Source organism: Sitophilus oryzae, unplaced genomic scaffold (genome assembly GCF_002938485.1).
Source record: "Sitophilus oryzae breed Bouriz unplaced genomic scaffold, Soryzae_2.0 scaffold_1443_pilon_pilon, whole genome shotgun sequence".
Classification (NCBI taxonomy): Eukaryota; Metazoa; Arthropoda; class Insecta; order Coleoptera; family Curculionidae; genus Sitophilus; species Sitophilus oryzae.
The window spans coordinates 915,033-924,151 of NW_022146108.1; the positions used below are offsets into that span (position 1 = coordinate 915,033).

Here is a 9,119-nt window from a genome sequence, read left to right on the forward strand (position 1 = left end):
GAATTGTGGTCAATTTACAAAGCGATGGCTGATGCACTTTTTCACCGACATAATTAAAACAGGCACTATTCCACAGTCACTAAAAAGCGCTAAAATCATTGCCATCTTAAAGCCTGGTAAGCCTAACGACAAGCCACAAAGTTATCGCCCAATCGCACTGCTGAGCACAATCTACAAGCTTCTGGAGAGACTAATCTACAACAGAGTAAGCCCAAAAATAATAGAGAGTATACCTATTGAACAAGCTGGCTTTCGTCCTGGACGTAGCTGCGTGGATCAGGTTCTGTCCCTAACAACTTACATCGAAGCAGGATTTCAACGCCAAGAAAAAAACATCAGTTGCTTTTATTGACTTGACCGCGGCGTACCATACAGTTTGGAGACAGGGACTGATCTGTAAGCTAGCTAAAGAAATCCCCTGCCGAAGGACCGTCAACTTAATCCACGATATGCTCCGAAATAGACTCTTTCAGGTAAAACTGGGAGAGAAAGAAAGCAAAAAGATGAAACTTAATAACGGATTGCCACAAGGTTCTGTCTTAGCTCCATTGCTGTTTAATTTATATATCGCTGATATGCCTGCTACTTCAGCTAGAAAATTTGGGTATGCGGATGATTGGGCGATATCTACAAGACATAAAAACCTCGAGGAGACAGAGGCTGTTCTTGCGGAAGACCTGTATTCCCTGGGAAACTACTTCCGCCAGTGGGGGTTGCAACCGAGCGCGGTAAAGACGGAAGTTAGTTGTTTCCATCTTAATAATAAATTAGCAAACCAAGAACTTAAAATAAGGTTTGAAGGTAACTGGCTGTCCCACAACAACACTCCAAAATATTTAGGCATTACACTAGATAGGACCTTGTCCTTTAAGAAGCACCTCACACAAACTGCAGCTAAGCTCAACACTCGGAATAATATCCTCCATAAATTATGCGGCACCACGTGGAGGCCATCCGCGAGTACCTTGCGCTCCTCTGCGCTGGGTTTGGTTTACTCTACTGTTGAGTAAGGGCTCAATAGTTCTCACACAGGAAAGGTGGACGTCCAATTGAACAACACAATGCGTATTATATCAGGAACAATAAAATCAACTCCCACCCAATGGCTTCCTATTCTAAGTAATATTCCTCCACCACATATACGCAGGCAGTATGCACTTTTTAGAGAATACACTAAAATTACTAACATGCCGCAACTGCCGATACATTTGGATGTCCATGACCTGGATGGGAACAGACTTCGTTCAAGATGACTGCAACACCGGTAGACAAACTATCCGGCACATAGTAGAAGCATGCCAATTAAGGTCCTATTTCAGTTCCTTTGATGATTTCCTGGAAGCTACAGACAGTGCAGTCGAATACATCCGTAATTTAGATGTTTGTTTGTAATACTTGTTATATGTATATTCGTTTGTACATTTCAGACTCTTGTCAGACTATTATTATTGTTTGCACACATACTTGTTTCCTGCTCTTTACTTCTACAGTGATTGTAATTCCATGTTTTGTTGTGATGTTTAGCCATACGATAGATAGATAGATAACATGTACAGGGTGGGTCAAATTGGATGCTTTTAAAGAGAAACACCCCTTTCTATAGGTGATAGACGAAAACTAATATCGGTGTCTGGAGCTCAATTTTTATCAAAAACATGATGATGAAAACCGCACATGGATATCTGATACCGTTTCGGAGTTACCTGGTGTTTTTCAAAAATGTACATTTTTAACAAATCGCTCTAACTTTTTTGCTATTGAAAATTTTATATTTCTATGAAAACATTTCCAAAGCACCTTTTTACGTAGAATTTAATGGTTGAAGTGTATTTTTTTAAATATATACTAATATATAAAATCCTTAAGTGACTGACTCACTGATTAATCACGATCCTGCTCAAACCACTCAACGTAAGAAGCTCAATTTTGGCACACAGGTTGATTCTAGGGTGTAGAGGTTCGATAAGAAGGGATTTTTCGAAATTCCAGTTCCAAGGGGGTGAAACCACCCCTCAAATATTACAATATTTTTTAATAAAAAAACGGTCAAGTTTTCGAAAAAACGCTTAAACAGGTATATTTCATTTTGTTTTTTTACATATTTTAAGACTTTTTAAAAATGTATACAGGGTGTTTCAAAAAATCTGATCATTGATTAATCACGATTCTGCTTAAAACGCGTGACGTAAAAAGCTGATTTTTGGAAAACGGATTGACTTTAGGGTGGAGAGGTTCGATAGGATTTTTAGAAACTCGAATTCTAAGGGGGTGAAATCGCCCCTCAAATATTAGAATATTTTTTATTTAAAAACCGGTGAGTTTTTCGGAAAAACTCTTAAACACGTATATTTTATTTTGGTGTTTAACATATTGTAATATTTTTTAAAAATTTATACAGGTTGTTTCATAAAATATGACCAGTGAGTAATCACGATTCTGTTTAAACTGATTGACGTTTAAAGTTGATTTTTGGCAAACGGATTGACTGTGGGGTGTAGAGGTTCGATAAGGAGGGGTTTCTCAAATCTCAAATTCCAAGAGGGTGAAAACGCCCCTCAAATATTACAATATTTGTTATTTAAAAAACTTTTGGTAGTCTTTTGGGAAAACGCTTGGACAGACATAATTTATTTTATTTTTTTACATATTTTGAAATGTTTTAAAAAATCATACAGGGTGTTCCCAAAAGTTGGGTAATTGGTTAACCACGATTCTGCTTAAACTGCTTGACGTAAAAAGCTTATTTTTAGCAACCGGATTTTTCGAAAGTCAAATTCCAACGAGATGAAACTACCTCTCAAATATTACCAAGTTATATAATAATAATATCGCCATATTGTTTTTTCTCATGTGAGAAAATGTTATCCAGTTTGTATGTTAATGAAAATTCTTGCTTGGCTTTATGGTCACCATTACAAATGATTAATTCGACGCGAACGAAGTCGCGGGTACACGCTAGTTAATAATATTGTTACGTTTTTCGTCGGTTCCGTGTGGATAGAAAGTCACAATTTATTTAAACACAATTTATTTAACACTAATTAACAAACAATAACGATTAAAAAACTAAAAGAACTATTACTAACTTATTTACAAACGATTTATAACTATTTATGTAGAAAAAAATTATTTTGAATTAGCGCGGCGATTGTAACTGTACGCGTCGACCGGTTGTTTTTCTCTCTGTCCTCTTCAGGCTTCGGGCGTCTGCTTATATATGAGAGAAACAGAAAATCCAGATTTGTCTCGAGAATTTTTAGCCGTGTTCTACCAACTTCTATTCGTTTTCAAACGTCGCCGCGCGTATGAGTCATAGCCGAGTGGCCAGTCCTAAGGCCGAGTTCACACGGGTCCGCAACAATATAAGAATTATCAGCAGAAAATTTGATTTTTTATATGGGACACCCTATATATTTTTAATTCATTGAAAATAATTTAAAATTACCTTTCCAAAAATATAGCATACTTGATATTTTGCTCAATTCCTCTTCGAGATATAGATTTTTTAAAAATTCGCCCACTTGAATAAGTAGGCTTTGAACGGCGCCGGCTGTAATGCAAAAAAAATCTAGCTGTGAGCAGCAATTACAACGAAAATAATATTTGCAATGAGAGATGCAGAATTTTATAACAATTTGCATTATATTTAACAACATCAACATATTTAAACTAAATATATCAATAACAATTAAAATGAATAGCAAACCAATATATGAGATTTTGCTACATGTCTGTTATGGACAGACGGAACCGTTTTTGAACATTTCTTGCGGAATTCATTCAACTCAGTGGGAGTGAAAGATACCCTCGCGTAACCGCTAAGTTTTTTTTACTTCTAATTCTTGTCTAGATTATACGGGCAATTTAAAAATAAGTATCTTTATTCTTCCGCAAAGATAAAAATCCATAGGCACTAAGTCCGGCGGCCTCGATGGCCAAATGGCTGGGATCTTGGTTAGCCATTCAATTATTCTCGAAATTGCTGATAACTTCAGCGTTCTGAGGCGGTACCTCGTCTTGCCAGCAAAATATGTTTTTGAGTTCTATTAGGGGCAAATCATCAATAAGGGGTCCAAAGCCTACTAGTTAAAAGTGGTAAACGTTTAAAATTTTTGTATTTTGAAGGGACTATGATGGTGCGTTTAGACTTGAGCACTGAGCGTGCGCGCACGGCATTCGTTCGCGCTCTCGGCTCCGTTCAAATTAAAAACTTATTTTTCGACGAATGAAGTGATCCATTTGTGCGCGCACAGCAGAGTTGTGTTGGCGAAAATAATGGACGACCAAGAAATAGTCGAGGCTGCAGTCATTGTTATGCACAGCTTAATTATTAAAAAGGAGAAAAATCGAAAACATCGTCGCTGGTGGCAAACCCAAATTTTTAGAAATCGATATAATTTACTGCAACAACGTAGTGTCTGAGGAGGGCTATGATCAGATCAAAAACTTTACAAGAATGACCAGACCCGACTTTGAATATTTACAAAATTTAATAACACCAAAAATTACGAACAAAAGATACCAAATTTTAGAATAGCAATTTCATTAATATCGCCATATTCAATATTAATTTTATTTACAAGATCTTGCCATGCTTTTTTTTATTTTTTAATAATACAAAGAATGTTTAACATCCCATAATATCGGCAACTTTTCATATTCTTCAATTAATAATAACGAAGATTTATTGATCCACTCCATAATTTGAATAAAGAAAACGGAAAAAAATTGCACACGCACGCACGAATGCAGTCAAAACAAATTTCCGGTGCAAACTGAGCGTTCGCGGACACATAAAATCCCTTTGAGCACGGACCAAAAACCGACACCAGACGGCTCACGTTCGCGGCTGCTCGCGCACAGGCAGCTTCAGAGTGAGCGTGCGCGCACAGCCGTTTACACTTGAGCATTCGCGGAGGATCAGTGCGTGCGTGCTCAAGTCTAAACGCACCATAACAAATTGTAGATGTGGAGAACTATTTTTAAGAAAGGCTGATATTTTTTATTTATTTATTAATAACTCTGCAACTATCGAAATAAATTTACTTATATTTTAGGACTATGTAAACTGGTCTAAAATAAGCCAAGAAAGTAATAATATACAGTGTGTGCCATTTAAAAAAATCGTCCCAATCCACTCACACTTTTCAGCTACCCTATAAAGTATTTTCCTGAAATACTTCCTAACACATACTTTAGGTCTGCACTTCTAGAAAATTCCTAAGTTGTTTATTCTAGGAGCTACAGAAGCCCGACGCACTATTGCCAGACCCTGTATTAAATAAAAACCAGCATAGAAAATGTCACATCAGAGGTTTTATGGGCTTTATTTGGCATTGGCTGATTGGCTTTCTAGACATAAAGTTCAGGGCAGGACTTTTTTTCAAATTTCTTTAAGGTTATAGTTGAATCGCATTCGAAAGGATTAATTTCAAGTTTTTATCAAAAGAAATCCTCTGTGTGCGCTGTTAAACAATCAATAATAATGGCGAATGACCTTTGCTTGCAAGAAGTAATTATTGTGAAACCTATAGAAATGCGAGAAAATCCTGGAAAAAATCTAGCTATTATTATTTGCTTTGCCTTGTGTCGTCTCTTCTTCAACGATTTAAGGATATAAAAATAAAAATTATTTCATTGTTTAATTTATGTTTTAGGTAGATATAAATAATATTCATTGTAACTATTACTAGGGAAAATTCAATAAATCGTTCCACTTTGTTCAAAAATTAACAAAATATATCAAACTATTTGAACTGAGTGGTGTATTTTGGTAAAATTTGGTAAATTTTGGCGAATTCTTTACTATAAACATTTTGACTGTCTTTGGGCTTCTTTGGGGCATGATGTTGAGCTTACTAAACTTTAGTATATTTAATAGTTATTTTCTATACAAGACGATAAAATGGTATTTTATCGTCGACCGAAATGATTAATTCACGAGCGATGAAATCGCTAGTGAATTAATTTCGTGAGACGATAATGCAATTTTATCGTCGTGTATAAAACAACGAAATGTTAAGATACCTGGAATGGACCCGGGCTATCTAAGCAATGAGCGGAATATGCAGCCAACATAAGAAAGAGAGGTCCGAGAGAGAGACGGCGATAGTCAGGGCAAAAGACGCACGGATTTAAATGGCCGGTATAGGAAATATGAGGAATATTTTCAGATTTATAGTAACAAAAACACTTTAAATTAATTTTAGGTAATTTGGAGGTAATTGTAAGGTAATAAAAGTACTGATTTTGAAAAATAGAAATATATTACTCGAGATTAACCCAACTAAACACAAATAAAAAACTAAATAGTAGGTATAAATTTATTTTTTATATAGGTTAGTAAAAAATCCAAGGCTAGGTACTTATACCCAGGGTTGGCTTGATTTAAATCAAATGATTTAAATCAAGATTTAAATCGTGATTTAAATCAAGTGATTTTTGTTTAAATTTTAATCATGTGATTTAAATAAAAAAAAATAATTTTATTGAAACTTTATAATAAATAAAATAATAACTGTAAAAGTTATAAAAATGTGTCTTAGAAAACTATAAAAAATATTTCTATAACATATAACAGATAATAAATCGAAAAGTAATTGTAAATGTTATAGAACTATATAAAAATATCTGTTCATCAATTTAAATGTTGGACCGATTTTTGACGTATTTTCGTGTGAATCCATTAGATCGCTAAACTAAATTTTTTTTATGTATAAGTGACAAAAGAAAACATTCGCAGTGTAGTGCAGAACTAGGAACTAGGTTCTTCTGATATAGAGACTATATCTTCATTCCCGAGAAATTATAATCGTCAGAAAATATGTTGTTTTATATAATTTTTTCCAAACGGTGTATTTTTTTTGAAAATGTTTCCAAACTCCTACCGACATTTTGATCAGCTGTAAGTTCCTTACACTTTGACATTAGATAATATTAATTTAATTCTCGAATTAAGACGATTTCCGAACAATAGTGTATTGTTTTATTAGGAGTAAAAATTCTCCTTTTTTTGACGAACTGAAGGACCATCGTAAAGCTATTCCGACGTTACAGGGAGGCACAAAAAGTACATTTTTACTCCGAACAGGACATACTCTTTTCTTAAAACATTACAAATAATTTTTTAATCAATTTGAAACATTGCTAATAATATAAACAGTAATCGAGCAACAATTTTTACACTCGTTGAATTTGACAATTAATATTTTTTTGTTTAATAATATATTTTTGTACTTTTGTGCTTAGGCGTAACAGTGCTTTACTTTTATGCCTAGGCGTTAAAATAATTACAAAAATTAATACTCTTGAGACGTTTGAAAAAAAATCCTTTTCATCTGAAGCGAGCGACTATTTATGCGGAATATATTGGTGACCGATGTGGAAAAATGACACGCGCCGTAAAATTGTTAATGTTATCGGTATCGGGCAGAGTTATAAAGATTTAGCCATTTAGGATTTTGAATTAGTAACCATAACCAGTAACCATAACTTTCTTAAGTTGGGGTCCTTGGGAATTCTATTATTTATTAAAAATAGATAATATTTTAGCAATCCATTACTAATCAATGGGAAAAACTTACCTGTGAAACTTCATTTTAACCTCCTTGATTAGAATGGTCACTAACGGAATTAGTACTGGGAGAATTGTCAGATCAGGGGCTTGGAACACCCTCAAAAAAGAAATACCACTTCTGCAACTCCCAGTGGACGATATGCCAAGAACGTACAACTTTAACAAACATGTCAATGTAGCATTGAGTAATAAGAAGGATTGGAAGAGCGAAATTACTCCGAACCAATGGTCACTTACCCTAGTATCCTACAGGCAGAAATCTACGCTATCGAGAGATGCGTACAACTTATCTTAGATAGGAACTATCGGAAACAAGAAATAGCCATCTTATCTGATAGTCAAGCAGCGTTAAAGGCGATCAACTCAGTATCAATCAATTCGAAATTGGTCAAAGAATGCATAGAGAAGCTGAATAAATTAGGCAAAGAGAACAAAGTCCTCCTACACTGGGTGCCTGCTCACCAAGGGATAGAAGGCAATGAAAAAGCAAATAATCTAGCTAGGAAAGGAGCGAACACTCCACTAACTGGACCAGAACCGTTCTGCTTTCCAAGTGGTAACCAACTCAAGGCGGAACTCAAGAACTTGGAAGATTCCATCCGCAACCTGGAATGGAAATCTTGCAATGGTCTAGGACACTCGAAGAAGTTTCTGAGGGCTTATGATCAAGAAAAATCACAGATCTTTCTGAGTAAGAACAATCTTCGGATTGTCACGGGGTTTTTAACAGGACACTGTCTCCTCAATGGACACCTCAGTAGATTGAAACTAAGAAGAAACGGCGAATGCAGATTCTGTGGGAAAGATGGGGAAACACCAGTACACCTCATCACTGAGTGCGCCGAGACGACAACCATTCGTGCCATGAATTTTGGTACGACTGATATTGGAGATGGAGAACTACCCTCTATAAAACCGTCCCAGATACTGGCTTTTGTCAAAGCCCTGGGACTGTATGATGAGTTATGATTCAAGAAAGGGGGACACAATGGATCTGTAAGGTCGAAGTGATTAACCCCCCTCCCACTCATTCTAAATTCTAAATTCATTCTAAACCTCCTTTGTTCGCCTATTGCTACAATTCACTGCACTGCAAGATTCAACCATTTCAACACAAATACAACTAAAAAATCGTCTATGCGGTCCAAAAATGTTTGTAATAATCACCAAAAAGTATAAATAACAGTTTAAAACTTCACTAGAAACAAAAATACACTCAAAAATCTCTAAAAACATGCACCAAAAACTGACAAAAACACACGGTTTTAATGACAAGAAGCCATTTTCTGCCCTGACTATCGCTATCCTTCTTGTCTGTCTCATTCTCGATCGATACGGGGCAGACCCATTCCATATATCTTAACATTTCGTTGGTATAAAAGAATATTTTTTTCGTTTTACGTTTTAAAAAATATTCAGAAATTATTATTTCAAGGAATTTATTACGAGTAGAAAAAATATTGCGCTGGGTTGGCGTTGGTTTCGATGTAATTTGACAAATAAATAAAGCTGTCTCTATAGTTGTCAGTTTTGAGTCAATATT

General features: G+C 35.3%; 1 long non-coding RNA gene across 1 annotated transcript; it reads right to left on the bottom strand.

Moving 5' to 3' along the window:
* Nucleotides 1-7,478: 7,478 nt before the first annotated feature.
* LOC115877350 lies at nucleotides 7,479-8,896 on the bottom strand. Its single transcript, XR_004049334.1, has 3 exons — nucleotides 8,633-8,896; nucleotides 7,584-7,603; nucleotides 7,479-7,519 (listed from the first exon to the last, which is right to left on the bottom strand). It is a non-coding gene; the product is annotated as an uncharacterized LOC115877350 (long non-coding RNA).
* Nucleotides 8,897-9,119: the final 223 nt, after the last annotated feature.